The sequence below is a fragment of the Hemitrygon akajei genome, chromosome 3 (assembly GCF_048418815.1).
Source record: "Hemitrygon akajei chromosome 3, sHemAka1.3, whole genome shotgun sequence".
In the NCBI taxonomy this organism is placed as follows: domain Eukaryota; kingdom Metazoa; phylum Chordata; class Chondrichthyes; order Myliobatiformes; family Dasyatidae; genus Hemitrygon; species Hemitrygon akajei.
The window spans coordinates 195,195,027-195,210,213 of record NC_133126.1 but is presented as its reverse complement, the minus strand read 5'-3'; positions in this window follow the sequence as shown (position 1 = coordinate 195,210,213).

The following is a 15,187-nucleotide window of genomic DNA, read 5'->3' as shown; positions in this document are numbered from 1 at the left end:
AATGGAGACATATTGTTCCCTCTCAGCTGCAGTCTCCTGCACTCGCGCACTTCACTGCCCCACCTTCCCATAGCTCTTCAGGCTTTGACCAAGCAATTTCATGTTGACTTTCATTCCCTTGTTAGCCACGATTGTGTCATGTTGCCTTTAGACTACTTCTACCTTTTGGGGTTGTATATATCCTGTGTCTTCCGTATTACCGCAAGAAATTTCAGCAGTTGCTGCACTGCTGTCATCCCTGTCTGCCTTCTTTTTCAGTCAGTTTTAGCCAACTCTTCTCTCACGTCTCTCTCTAAATCCTTTTGTTCCACTGTAATAACCATACCATTGATTTTAGCTTCTCATTCTGAAATCTAAAGGTGAATTCGATCATATTATGATCGCCTTCCCATCAGGGGTATTTTATCTTAGCTCTACAATCAATTAACAACATTCATTCGTGAATAGCTGATCCCATAACTGGCTCAATCACGAGCTTTACTAAACTGCCATCTGTTAGGGATTCCTGAAACTCCCGTTCTTGAGATACAACACCAACCTGATTTTTCTACCTACCTGCATATAAAATCCCCCATGGCTATTGAAACATGGCTTCTTTGGCGTGCATTTTCCAATTCCCGTTGTAATTTGTAGAACGCATTCTTGCTACTGTTTGGCGGTCCATATATAATATCCATTAGGGTCGTTTTACCTTTGCAGTTCCTTAGATCTACCCAAAACGATTAATCATTTACCGACCTTATGTCACCATTCTAATGCTTCGATTTCATTTTTTACCAAGCGAGCCACGCCGCCACCTGTGCCTACCTGCCTGTCCGCCAGTTCGTACAATACATCCTTCGTCTTTAAGCTCCCAGATATTATCCTCTTTCAGTCATGATTCAGAGCTGCCTCCATTATACATGCCAAAGTTACTGTGCTGCAAGTCCATATCTTAAAGTTAGTGGAGTCAAGGCATATGGGGAGAAGGCAGAATCGAGGTACTGATTGTGGATGACCAGCTATGATCACTGTAAATGGTGGTGCTAGCTCGGAGGGCCAAATGGCCTACTCCTGCTCCTATTGTCTATTGTCTACTATCATCTGCCTTAGTACAGATACTGTACGCATTTAAATATAACACCTTCAGTCCTCTATTCATCCTTGTGGATTTTGCCTGCTTTTGCATATTGCAATTTCTGATGCTGACTGCACTTTTGTCCCGTCATTGCAGAGGCCCTATCAGCGGGGGGTGCAAGCACTGTGAAGAGGTTTCTCACACGACGACGACGCGCATTTAAAAAGAGAGCTTCACGGGCGTTTGACCATTTCAGAGGATCTATCAGCGGCGGTTGCATCGCACTGCAACCGAAATCAAAGTACAGGAGGGACAAGTGGAGCGGCCATTGTCAGGGCGACCATTGTTGGGTGTAGGCTAGGGGTGAGACAAGAATCGCTGGACTTTGGCTCAAAGAGAGCTTCGGCTCGGAGGAGGTGTTGACTCTGGGTAAGCTTCAGTTAAGGTTTTCCTTTTTGTTTTTCTCATACTGCACCTGGTAGAATAAATGGCGGTTGTGTATTCTTCATGCCGGCTGTTGTACTCCTGGGCGTCTCAGAGTATCCCAGGGAACTACATCTGCGTGAAGTATATCCGGATGCAACTCCTTGAAGATCGTGTTAGGGAACTGGAGAAGCAGATGGAAGACATTTTCCGAAAACGGGAGAGGGGGGATATAATTAATCGAAGTTACAGGGAAGTAGTCACCCCGAATTTGCAGGAGACGAGTCAGGAGGAATTGCAATATAAATAGGCAGTTAGAGCAGAGCACACTTGTGGGCGGCCTTTCCCCTAAAAAATAAGTATATCACTTTGGATACTCATAGGCAGCAATAAATCTCGGGGGAATACCGCGGCGACCGGGATACAGGCACTGAGCATGGGTCCGTGGTGCAGAGAGGAAAGAGAGAAAGAAGAAGGGAGCGCGAGTGATAGGGGACTCATTAGTGAGGAGAACAGAAAGGAGATTCTGTAGACGTGAACGGGACACCCGGATGTTATGTAGCTTCCCAGATGCCAGTGTCAGGTAAGTCTCAGATCGCGTCCACAACGGTTTGGAGAGGGGCGGAGAGCAGCCAGATGCCTTGGCACATATTGGTACCAATGACATCGGAAGGAAAAGCAAAGAGGTCCTGAAAAGAGATTTTAGAGAACTAGGTGAAAAACTGAGAAGCAGGTACTAATTTCTTATTGCTGCCTGTGTCACGCACCAGTGAGGGTAGAAAAAAGATGACTTGGCAGATAAATACGTGGATGAGAAGCTGGTGCAGTGCGCAGGGGTTCAGATACTCTGGTAATTGGGATATCACTTGAGGAGGTATGAACTTGGTGGGGGTGCTCTCGGAATAGTGGGATTCAGGATAGGATGGATGGTAACAAATTCCATATAGCGTGCACTCAGACTGTCAGGAGGAGCACACAGGTGATGTGACACAGTCGCAGCCAACAGGGTGAGTATCAGTACACAAGGGATGCAAAATCAAAAAGGGTAGCAAATGCGGTACTCACGGTGTTGTATCTCAATGCGCAGACAAAAGAAATAATATGCATGATTTTGTTGCAGTACCACCGATTGCCAGGTATGATGTTGTGGCCATCATTGAATTCTGACTGAAGAATAGTTGAAGTTGGGAACTTGTGTTGAGGTTTCACGTTGTATCGAAGGAATAGGAAGGTAGGCAGAATGGGAGGCGTGGCTCTACTGGTAAAGAATGGGATCAAATCATTAGAAAGGTATGACATAGGATCGGAAGATGTTGAATCTTTGTGGGTTGAGTTAATAAACTGCAAGGGTAAAATGATCCTGATGGTACTTATATACAGGCCTCCCAACAGTGGCTGGGAGGTGGACCACAGATTACTACAGGAAATAGAAAAGGCCTGTCAAAAGGGCAATGTTATGATAGTAATGGAAGTTTTCAACATGCAGGTCAATTTGGAAAATCAGATTGTGAATGTATCTCAGGAAAGTGATTGGGCTGGATGCTTGTGAAATGGATTTTTAGAGCAGTTTGTTGTTGAGCCTAGTAGAGGATAGGCTATACTTGACAGGGGGATATGTAATGAAACACAGGCGATTAATGAGATTTAGGTAAAAGAAGCCTTAAGAACCAGTGATCACAATATGATAGAGTTCGACTTGAATTTTGATAGGGAGAAAGTAAAGACTGACGTAGCAGTGGTTGAGTGGAGTAAAGGAAATTAGAGTGATATGAGAGAGGAAATGGCCAAAGTAAAATGGAATGAGCAGCTGGCAAGGATGACAGCAGAACAGAAATGACGTGCATTTCTGGAAAAATGAGGACAACATGTCTTTCCCAAAAGTAAAGAAACAGTCAAATGGCAAAACAGTACAACCGCGGCTGTCAAGGGAAGACAAATCTAATGTAAAAACAAAAGAGAGGGCATACAACAATGCAGAAATTAGTGGGAAGTTAGAGGTTTGAGAAGATTTTAAAAACCTACATAGAGCAACGAAAAGAATCACTAGAAGAAAAAAAAATGAAATATGAAAGCAAGCTAGCAAATAATATCAAAGTGGATAGTAAAAGCTTTTTGAAGCATGTAAAAGATGAAAGAGAGTTCGGAGTGGATATGGAACTGCTAAAAAATGACGCAGGAGAAACAATAACAGGAAGGGGGCAAGGAGATGGCGGATGAACGAAATGAGTGTCATGCATCAGGCCTCAATGTGGAAGACACTAGCAGCGTGCCAGATGTTCCATTGTGTGAAGGAAGAGAAGTGGGTACAGTTGCTAGAGAGAATTGCTCAAACAGCCGAAATACTTAATAGTACAGCGACCAGATGAGCTGTACACTCAGATTCTGAAAGAGGTACCGTTAGAGTTTGTGACCGCATTCGAAATGATCTTTTACAAATCACCGGACTCTATCATGGTGCCAGAGGACTGGAAAATAGCTAATACCATCCACACTTTCAGAAAGGAGGCAGGCAGCAGACAGGAAATTGTAGACCAGATAGCCTGAACTCAGTGGTTAGGAAGAAGTTAGAGTCTATTGTTAAGGACGAGGTGATGGAGGACTTGGTGAAACAGGACAGGGTAGGACAAAGTTAGCATGGTTTCCCTTAGGGAAAATCCTGCCTGACGAACCTCTTGGAACTCTTTGAGGAGATAATAAGTAGGATTATAAAGGAGATTCAGTAGATGATGTATTATTGGACTTTCAGAAGGTCTTTCACAATGTTTCAAACATGAGGCTTCTTACCACGTTGGGCGCCCATGGTATTACAGGAGAGTTGCTAACATGGTTAGAATATAGCTGATTGGAAGAATGCAGTGAGCGGGAATAATAGGAACTTTGCCTGGTTGGCGTCCTGTGACGAGTGGACTTCCGCAGGGGTTGGCTTTGGAAACACTTCTTTTTATGCTGTATATAAATGATTTAGATGATGAAATAGATGGCTTTGTGCCAGGTTTGCAGATGGCTATGCATTTTGGTAGTAGAAATAACTGCGGGAGAAAATCCAACGATCTGAGATGCAAACGAACTTGGGAGTTGTGGTGTAGATCAGCCTAAAGGTTAACTTGCATGTTGAGTCGGTGATGAGGAAGGCAAATGCAATGTTTCCATTCATTTCAATAGGTGTAGAGTACAGGTGCAGGGATGTGATGGTATGGCTTTGTAAGGCACTGGTGTATTGTGTAACATTCTGAGCTCTTCATCTTAAAGAGATGTGCTGGCATTGGAGAAGGTCCAGAGGAGGTTCATAAGGATGATTCCAGGAACGAAAGGGATATCATGCGAGGTATGTTTGAAGGCTCTGGGTCTGTACTCGCTTGAATTTAGAAGGACGAAACCTGTCGAATGTTGAAAGGCCTAGACAGGGTAGAATTGGAAAGGATGTTTTTCATGTTGGTAGAGTCTACGACAAAAGGGCAAAGCCACAAGAGAAAGGGACGTCCATTCAATACAGAGATGCGGAGAAATTTCTTTGGCCAAAGGGTGGTAGATGTGCGGAATTTGTTGCCATCTGAAGCTAGTGAGACGAGCTCGTATTTAAGGCAGAAATTCATAGGTTCATCACTGAACATTGCATCAAAGGTTACGGGGACAGAACCGAGGAATGGGGTTGAGGAAGAGAAATAAAAGAATCAGCCATGACTGAATGGCGGAGCAGACTCGACGGAGCAAATGGCCTAATTCTGCTCCTCTGTCTTATGGTCTTATGGCCTCCTTGCTCGGATTCTCACTACACATCATCTTTCTTTGTAAACCAACTATCTCATCATTACTCCGGTTTCCATCCTATTGACAAATTAGTTTAATAGCAGCAGTACCTACCTGAATTGACCCCCCTCTGGTCGAGGTGTAACCCGCCAATTTTGGACAGTTCGTACCTTCCTTAGGTTTGATTCCAGTCTGTAAATAATACTGACATCCAATGAAAGGGAAAGCCTGCATTCTATAATTAATCACACATTATGGTTCCAAGAATGCTGGAAGCAACTGCAGTGTTGGTATCCATTGTTTCACCTTGGAAGGGCTTCCTTCTCCTTTCACTTACTGCTCCAGAGCATCAGTTCCAGGACATGAGATCCTGATGGCATATGACGCCGACTCAGCACTTACCGATCAAATTCATAAGGCTTCAGAAGAAAATAAGTTCAATACAAAATTGTGGAGCGCATTTGAATGATGACGGACCTGAGTCATGCTTTAAGGATAGGACGTATTCTGTAAATGATCAAGCACGATATAATGTTTGTGAAGAGAGAGATATTGGTGCCAAAGTCCACGGCTTCTTGAATGTCGTCATGAGATGACGAAGGAAATCTATGGAAGGTTTGCCTTCACTGGTAGATCATAGAGTCTAAGCTTTGGAAAGCTATGGAGTAATGTTGCAAAACATTTATTAGACAACACCTGGAGTACTGGGTGCAATTCTAGTTCCCAGAAAATTGGGAACGTTGATCTTGTGCGGGAGAGTCTGCAGAACATTTAACGAGAATGTTGCCTTGGACTGAAGGTCTTTAGTAAAGGAGTGAGATTTGACAGGCTGGTCTTACTTTTCCTGGTGCGAAGATAACGGAGGGGAGATGTGCAATTAAATCAAATCTTTAGCGATGTGACATACGATTGGAAGATGTAATATCTTTGTGGGTAGGATTAAGAAATTACAAAGGTAAGAAAATTCTGATGGAGTTTTGGAGCAGCTTGTGGTTGAGCTCATGGGTGATGAGCAATTCTGTATTGGGTGCTGTGTAATGAACCGGATATGATTCGGGAGCTTAAGGTAATGGAACACTTCAGGCGCAGTGTATATAGAATTCACCCTGTAATTTCAGAGGGAGGAGCTAAAGTCAGATGTATCTCTACTACCTTGCGTACAGAGAAATTCAGTGGCCTGCGAGGGGAGCTGGCCAGGGTTAATTGGCAGGGGCATCAGCAGGAAGGACGGCAGGGGAGCAATGGCTGGAGTTTCTGGGAGCAATATAGAAGGCGCGAGATTGCTAAATCCCGAAGAAGCTATTTTCTAAAGGCAAGGTGACACAACCGTCGCGCCAAGGAAAGTCTGAAGATAGATAAGTCACCTGGACCTGATGGTCTACGCCACAGGTTTCTAAAGAATGTAGTGGATGAAAGTGTAGAATATTAGTAATGGTTTTTTAAAATCTCATCGATTCGGGCATGGTTCCAGATTACCGGAAAATTGCAAGTATACTCCACTCTTCAGAGGCAGAAGAAAGAAAATTATAAGTAGGCACCCTGGCCTCAGTGCTAGGGAAGATGCTGGAGTCGATTGTCAAGGATGTAGTTTCAGGGTACATGGAGGCACATGACAAATTAATTCAAAAATAGCATGGTTTCCTGAAGTGATTATTTTGTCTGATACATCAGTTGGAATTATTTGAATAAATAACAAGCTGGGTACACCTCTGCCTTCAATTATGATGGCAGAATATACTATTAATCGCAGGACTGTTGGCAGTGTGGAGGATCAGAGGGATCATGGAGTCCTAGTCCATATGACGCTCAAAGCAGCTGCACAGGTTGACTCTGTGGTTAATCGTGGAATTGAATTTAGGAGCCGAGAGGTAATGTTACAGCAATATAGGAACCTGGTTAGACCCCACTTCGAGTACTGTGCTTTGTCCTGGTCGCCTCGCTGCAGGAAAGATGTGGAAGCCATAGAAAGGGTGCAGAGGAGAATTACAAGGATGTTGCCTGGATTGGGGAGCATGTCTTATGAAAACAGGTTGAGTGAACTCGGCAGTTTCTCCTTGGAGGGACGGACGATGAGAGGTGACCTTAATAGAGGTATATAAGATGATGAGAGGCATTGATCGTGTGGGTAGTCAGAGGCTTTTTCCCAGGACTGAAATGGTTGCCACAGGAGGACACAGGTTTAAGGTGCTGGGGAGCAGGTACGGAGGAGATGTCAGGGGTAAGTTTGTTTACTCAGAGAGTGGTGAGTGCGTGGAATGGACTGCCGGCAACGGTGGTGAATGCGGATACGATAGAGTCTTTTAAGAGACTTTCGGATGTGTACATGGAGCTTAGAAAAATTTAGAGTTATGGGTAGACCTAGTAAATTCTAGGGTAGGGACATGTTCGGCACAACTTTGTGGGCCGGAAGGCCTGTATTGTGCTGTACGTTTTCTTTGTTTCTGTGTTTCTAGACAAAGGTGTTTCGGTGGAAGTTGGGTGCTTGGATTTTCAGAAGTATTTGAGCAAAGTGCTGCTCATGAGTCTGTTAAACAAAATAAGAACCTCGGGTATTACAGGATAGACACGAGCATGGATAAAGCATTGGTTGATCGGGAATAAATGTATCCTTTTCGCTTGGCTGCCATTGACCAGTGGTATACCGTGGGAGCTGTGTTGGGACCGTTTATTTTTAAGACTTATGTCAAGAAATTGGATGATGGAATTAATTTGTGGCCAAGTTCGTGGTTGATGTGGAGAAGCTGGTAATGTTGAGGAAACGAGGAGGTTACAGAAGCACTTATAAAGATTACTGAGAGTGAGAAAAGAGATATCAGATGGAAAACAGTGTCGGAAATACATGGCCACGCACTTTGATAGAAGGAATAAAAACACTGACTATTTTCAAAACGGACTGATCATCTAAAACAACGAGATGCAAATAGATTTGGAAGTCCTAATGCAAGAATCCTTAATCGTCATTTTCAGGTTGACGGGCGATGCGGAATGCGAATGTAATATTAACATTCGTTTCCATAGGACGAGAATATAAAAGCAAGAATGTAATTCAAAGGCTGTGCAGGCGCGGGTGTGGTCTCACCTGGAGTATTGTGGGCAGTTTGGGATCCCTTATTTAAGAAAACAAGTGCTGATATTGGAGAATATTCCGAGTTTCACGAAAAAAAAATTCCTGGAATGAAATGGTTATCATACCTGCAGTGACTGAAGGATGGACCTGCAGATGGACCTGCAATTGCTGGAATTTAGAAAAACGTTGGCGATCTCATTGAAATCTATCGAATGTTGAAAGGCATAGATAGTGTGGATGTGTCGATTGGTGGGAGAATCTAGAATTAGAGGGCACAGCAGCAAAATAGTCTGACGTCCATTTAGAACGGACATGTGAAGGAATTTCTTTAGCCAGAAGGTGGTAAATCCATGGAACTCGTCGCCACATAAGCTGGAGGCGAGGTCACTGGGTGCACTTTAGATGGAGATTGAGAGTTTCTTGATTAGACACAGTGTGAAAGGTTGCAGGAAGAAGGCAGAAGAGTTGGGTTGAGTAGGAAATGGATCATCCATTATGCAATGTCTGGAGCAGGCTCAATAGTCCAAAGAGCTTTATTCGGTTCCTATACGTTATGATCTTACGGTCTTATTATATACCCCGTACTTTCCGAATTGCCTAAAGAAATTTGAACCATTGCTGCTCAGCTGTTATCGTTGTCAGTGTTCTTTTCCAAACAATTTTGGCCAAATATTCTCTCAGATCCCTCTAATTTCCTTTATTCACTATGATACTGATAGATCTGACGTTAGTTTCTCCGTCTGAAATTTTAGGGCGAAATTCAACACCGTCCGACTTATGTCACTTTTCTAATAATGTGGTTTCATTTTTTTACCAACAGAGCCACGCTACCGCCTCTGCCAACCTGCCTGTCCTTTCGGTACAATGTATATCTTTCAACGTTACGCTCCTAGCTATAATCCTCTTTCAGCCATGATTTAGTGATACTTACAACATGATTTATGCCTGTCTGAACCGGTGCTACAAGTGCATCTGCCTTATTTCATGATTTGCGCCCATTTAAATATAACACCATCAGGTTGTATTCACACTTTTTGAATTTGTCCGCCCTTTATGTTGCAATTCCTTCTGTGAACTGCACTTTTGCCCTATCAGCGGTTCTTTTCGCTTATAGTCACTGTACACATTGTCTTTAATTTTAAACCGACCACCTCATCATCAGCACTATCACTGCGGTTTCCATCCGCTTGCCAAATTAGTTTAATCCCACTCAAACAACTGTCTCTTACAAACCTGCCTGCAAGGAATTTGGACCCTCTCTAACTCACGTGCAACCTGTCCATTCTGTACAGCTCGTACCTTCTTCTCATTGCACCCCACTTTGTAAATAATGCTGAAGATCACGTAAAGTGAGAATCCATTCTATAATCAATCACAGATTCGATTGCCCCTAGGTAGCTGGAGGCAACAGCAACTTTGTTCCCCATTACTTCACCCTGCGCTACAGGAAAGAAACTGGCATGGATAGAGATAATGGCTGCAGGTAGGAGGCAGCGAATAGCAATAAAGAAAGCCATTTCGGGTTGGCTGCAAATAACTAGTGCTGTTTCTCAGGGTTCAATATTGGTACCTCTGCTTTTCACATTGTTAATTATTTAGATAGTGGAATTCATGCTTTGTGGTAAAGTTTGAAGATTATATGATAATAGGTGGAGGAGTAGGTAGTGCTCAAACAAATTGAAAGAATTGGCAATAATGTGGTAGATGGAACATAGCGTTGAGAAGTGTATGACGATGCACGTTGGTAAAAGGAATGATAACGCAGACTATTATCTAAATGGAAGAGAACTTTCCAACATTGGAGGTGCAAAGGGACATACGGATATTCGATCAGTCATGATAACATGACGGAGAGACCCGTGAGGCCAAATGGCGTAATTCTGCTCCGAAACCGTATGGTCATATGGTCTAAAGCCAGAGAACGCATATGAAAAAGAACAAAAAATAATGGGAATTTAGAGTACGGGGAAGCTTTTAATACCCAACGGAAAGCAACTGGAAAGTCATTAAGAAGGAATGGATGGAATATGGATGTAATCTAGCCAATAATTTCCAGCCAATAGCTGAGAAACGATTCTGGAGAGATAGTAATAGGGGACAAGGAAATGCTGGACGAACTGAAAAATTATTTAGCCTCTTCCCTCACTACGGAAGACACTAGCAGCTGGAATTTCGCAAGTGCCAAGGGTCAGAGGTGTGTGAAGTTCTTATTACTAGGGAGAAATATCTTGGGAAACTGAAAGCTCTGAAGGTAGATGAGACAGCCGGTCCAAATAGTGTGCAACCCAAGATTATGAAAGAAGCAGCTGTCGCAATTGTGCAGACATTAGTAATAGATTTTAAGAAATAGCAGATTCTGGAGTGGTTCCGGGTGATTGATGTCCCTCCACTCTTCAAGATGGGAGCGAGGCAGAAGAAAGAGAATTACAGGCCACTTGCTCAGACGACAGTTGTTGGGAAGATGTTGGAGTCGATTATTAATGGTGAGGTCTCAGGATACTTGGAGGAGCATGATTCAATAGGCCGTAGTCTACAAGGTTTCCTCAAGGGAAAATGACCCCTGAATCTGTTGGAATTCTTTGAAGAAATGACAATCAGGATAGACATCGGAGAACAGGTCAATCTTGTTCACTTGGATAATCAGAAGGGATTTGACAAGGTGCAAACATATGGCTGCCTAACAAGTCAAGAGCCCATAGAATTGCAAGAAGGATACTGGCATTGAGAAACAAGAGGCTGATTGGGAGGAGGCAAATTGAAAGATTGGGAACAAGGGTCGTTCAGTTCAGTTTTTATTGGCTGTCAGTAACTAGTGCAGGATTCCCTAAAGGTAATTTGCAGGTTCACTCACTGGCGATGAAGGCAAATGTGACGTTAGCATACATTTCAACAGGACAGGTACATATGATCCAGCCGGTGGAGTGACATCAGCGCATATTCCTCAGTACCAATCCGATTTTGTCCCAAACAGGGAAACAGCGGTAACTTCGCAGAATGAAGGCATGACAATCTACCTCCGTACATTGCCACGAATACCATATGGACACCGACATTATTCATAAGATCGCCATGAGCCCACGAGAACAAACAAGAATATAAAAAGCAAGTATGTGTTGTTCAGGATTTATCAAGTACTACTGAGGCCTCACTTGGAGCATTGTGAGCAGAATTGGACCCATTACAGAACCATGGAAACATAGAAAGCTACAGCACAAATAAGGCCCTTCGGCCCACAAAGCTGTGCCGAACACTTTCTTATCTCAGAAGTTACCTCTATTTTTCTAAGTTCCATGTACCTATCCAGCAGTATCTTAAAAGACCCTATCGTATCCGCCATCACCGCTGTCGCCGGCAGCCCAGTCCACACACTCACCACGCTCTTCCTAAACAACCTACGCCTGATATCTCCTCTGTACCTACATGCAAGTACCTTAAAACTGTGCCCTCTTGTGGTAGCCATTTCAACCCTGGGAAAAGCCTCTGCCCATCCACACGATCAATGCCTCTCATCATCTTTGACACTCTATCCGGTCACCTCTCATCCTCCGTCGCACCAAGGAAAGAAACAGCCGAGTTCGCTCGATCAGAGGAATCAGAGGGATCTTGGGATCCGAGTCCATAGGACACTTAAATCTGTTGCGCAGGTTGACTGCGGTAAACAAGGCATATGGAATATTACCCTTCATCAAACGTGGGGTTCAGTTTAAGAGCTGAGAGGTAATGTTACAGTTATATATGAACTTGGTCCGACACCACCACCTCCCCGCCACACCCTCCGGAGTACTGTGCTCAGTTCTGGTCACTTCACTACAAGAAGGATGTGGATACTACAGAAAGGGTGCGGATGAGATTTACAAGGATGTTGCCTGGATTGGGGAGCGTGCCCCATGAGAAGCTGTTGGGTGCACTTGGCCTTTTCCCCTTGGAGCGACGGAGGCTGAAAGGTGACCTGAGAGAGGTGTGTAAGATGATGAGAGTCACTGATGTCTCAGGACTGAGATAGTTTTAAGGTGCTTGAAAGCAGATACAGAGGAGATGTCAAGGGGAAGCTTTTTTTTACGTAGAGAGTAGTGAGTGCGTGGAATGGGCTGCCGGCGATGGTGGAGGAGAATACCATAGAGTCTTTTAAGAGACTGCTGTATAGGTACATGCAGCTTAGAAAAATAGAGAGCAACGGGTAGAACTAGGTAATTACTAAAAGTACATGTACAATACAGCATTGTGGGCCGAAGGGTCTGCATTGAGCTGCACTTTTTCTATGTTTCTATACTTCTCACCCTTATCTGGGTTGAACGCCATCTGCCGCTTCTCAGCCCAGTTTTGCATCCTATCTATGTGACGCTGCAAACTCTGACAGACCTCCAAACCATCCACAAAACACCCAAACTTTGTGTCATCAGCACATTTACTAAGACAAACCTCCACTTCCTCATCCAGGTCATTTATAAAATTCAAAAAGCGAAGGGGTCCCTGAAGAGATCCCTGGTCAAGGACATCCATGCAGAATATGGCCCATCTAAAACCACTCTTTGCCTTCTGTGGCAAGCCAATTCTGGATCCACAAAGCAAGATCCCCTTGGTTCCCATGCCTCCTTACTTTCTCAACAAGCCTTGCATGCGGTACCTTATCAAAAGCCTTGCTGAAATCCATATACACTACGACTACTGCTCTAGCTTCATCAACGTGTTTAGTCACATCCTCAAAAAATCAATCTGGCTCGTAAGGCATGAACTGTATTTGACAAAGCCATGCGGACTATTCCTAATCATATTAAGCCTATCCAAACTTTCAAAGCTCCTGCTTCTTAAGTTATTTTTTATCAACTTACGAACCACTGAAGTAAGACTCACTGGTCTATAATTTTCTGGGCTATCTCTACTCACTTTCTTAAATAATAAATTCGTTTTCTTAAATAAACTTCCTTACTTGAGTAAACTCCCTTCCTAAATCATTCTCATGTGCACATTCCCCTGCTCATGAAGGCAAGCGTGCCAAATGTCTTCTTCAGCACCAATCATAGGGAACGAAGGGATTTTCAAGTCTTTTTGCAACATTCCTTAAAGATTAAATTGCACGTGGAGTGCAAATATGATGTTGGCATTCGTGTAAAAAGGACTAGAATATAGAAACATAGAAAACCTACAGCACACTACAACCCCTTCGGCCCACAAAGCTGTGCTGAACATGTCCCTACCTTAGAAATTACCAGGCTTACCTATATCCCTCTATTTTACTATGCTCCATGTACCTATCTAAAAGTCTCTTAAAAGACCCTATCGTATCCGCCTGCACCACCGTAGCCGGCAGCCCATTCCACGCATTCGCCACTCTCTGAGTAAAACACTTACCCCTGACATCTCCACTGTACCTACGCCCCTGCACCTTAAACATGTGTCCTCTTGTGGCAACCATTTCAGCCCTGAAAAAAAAACCTGTGAGTACCCACACGATCAATGTCTCTCATCATCTTTTACACCTCTATCAAGTCACCTCTCATCCTCCGTCGTCCGTTCACTCAACCTATTCACATAAGGCATGCTCCCCAATACAGGCAACACCCTTGTAATTCTCCTCTGCACCCTTTCTATGCCTCCTACATCCTTCCTATAGTGAGGCGACCAGAACTGAACACAGTAATCCAAGTGGGGTCTGACCAGGGTCCTATAAGATGAAATGTAATGTTGAGTCTTTAATTAAGACTGGTGAGGTTTCAGGTGGAGAATCGTGATCAGTGATTGGCCCCTTATCTCTGAAGGGATGTATTGACAGTGGGGAAATTTCACAGGATATTCACTAAAATGACTCCAGGATTGAAAGGCTTGTCATATGAAAAGCGTTTAATGGCTCTGGGCCTGTATTCTCTCGATTCAGATGTTTCCTATGGTGGCAGAGTCTAGGACCAGAGGACGTTGACAAATGGCCGTGTTCTCCTGCTGTTCGTTATGGTGTTATAGTCTTACGGTTCTGGGGAGAAGGCACGAGAATGGCTTTAAGATGCCTTGAAGGAATGGCGGGAAATATTCGATAGGTGGAATGGCTTAATTCTGTCCCTGCGTCTTATGGACCTAAGGCCTGTTTCTGTGCCAAAGAACTGGTTGACCCAGTGACTCTGACTCTCACTACACAAGGTACATACAATACTGAGCCAAAGATGTTTATGTTTTTTTTCTATCATGTGCGTGGTGAACAAAGCAAAGTATTGAAATGTTACATTGATCGCCAGTACTTTTATTGATTGCAGACCGTTCCATAAATCCATACATTAACTCAACTTTTCTAATCCTAAAATATCAGAAGATTCATATTGAAACACTTAATTCATTCCAACAAGTGGATAGATTGTAAGTTCTGTGTCCACGACTGCAGCGGAACGTTATTGTATTATATCAATATAAGTAAATTTGAGAAAGTAACACCAGTTTAGGACTTAAACTAGGAATCGCAGAGCAATGGAGTGCGATATGAAACAGAGGATCTTAGAAGTACAAATATGTAGTTGGTTGATAGCGGCAGTATAAGCAGTCAGGATGGTGATAAAAGTTGTTTGTTACGTTGTCTTACCTCAGATGGACATTATCTGAGTAGGGACATTATGTTGCATTTGTATGTCATTCGTGAGGCCATACTTCGAGCAATATCTCCAGTTTTATTCAGTCTATTACAGCAAAGCTGTGGTTAAACTGAAAACAAGGAATGCGAGCATGTGCCAGGAAGTAGAGGCCCGAGTTTATGGAGCTCGACCTTACAGAATTGCTTAAAATATGAGATGCACGGACAATAATCTTTCCCAATGTCAAGATAGCCCATTATTAGTGGATATAGATTGCGGGTGAGACGGGAATGATTCAAAGGAATCTGAGAGGCAACTTCTTCACAGAGAATGTGGGGAGTA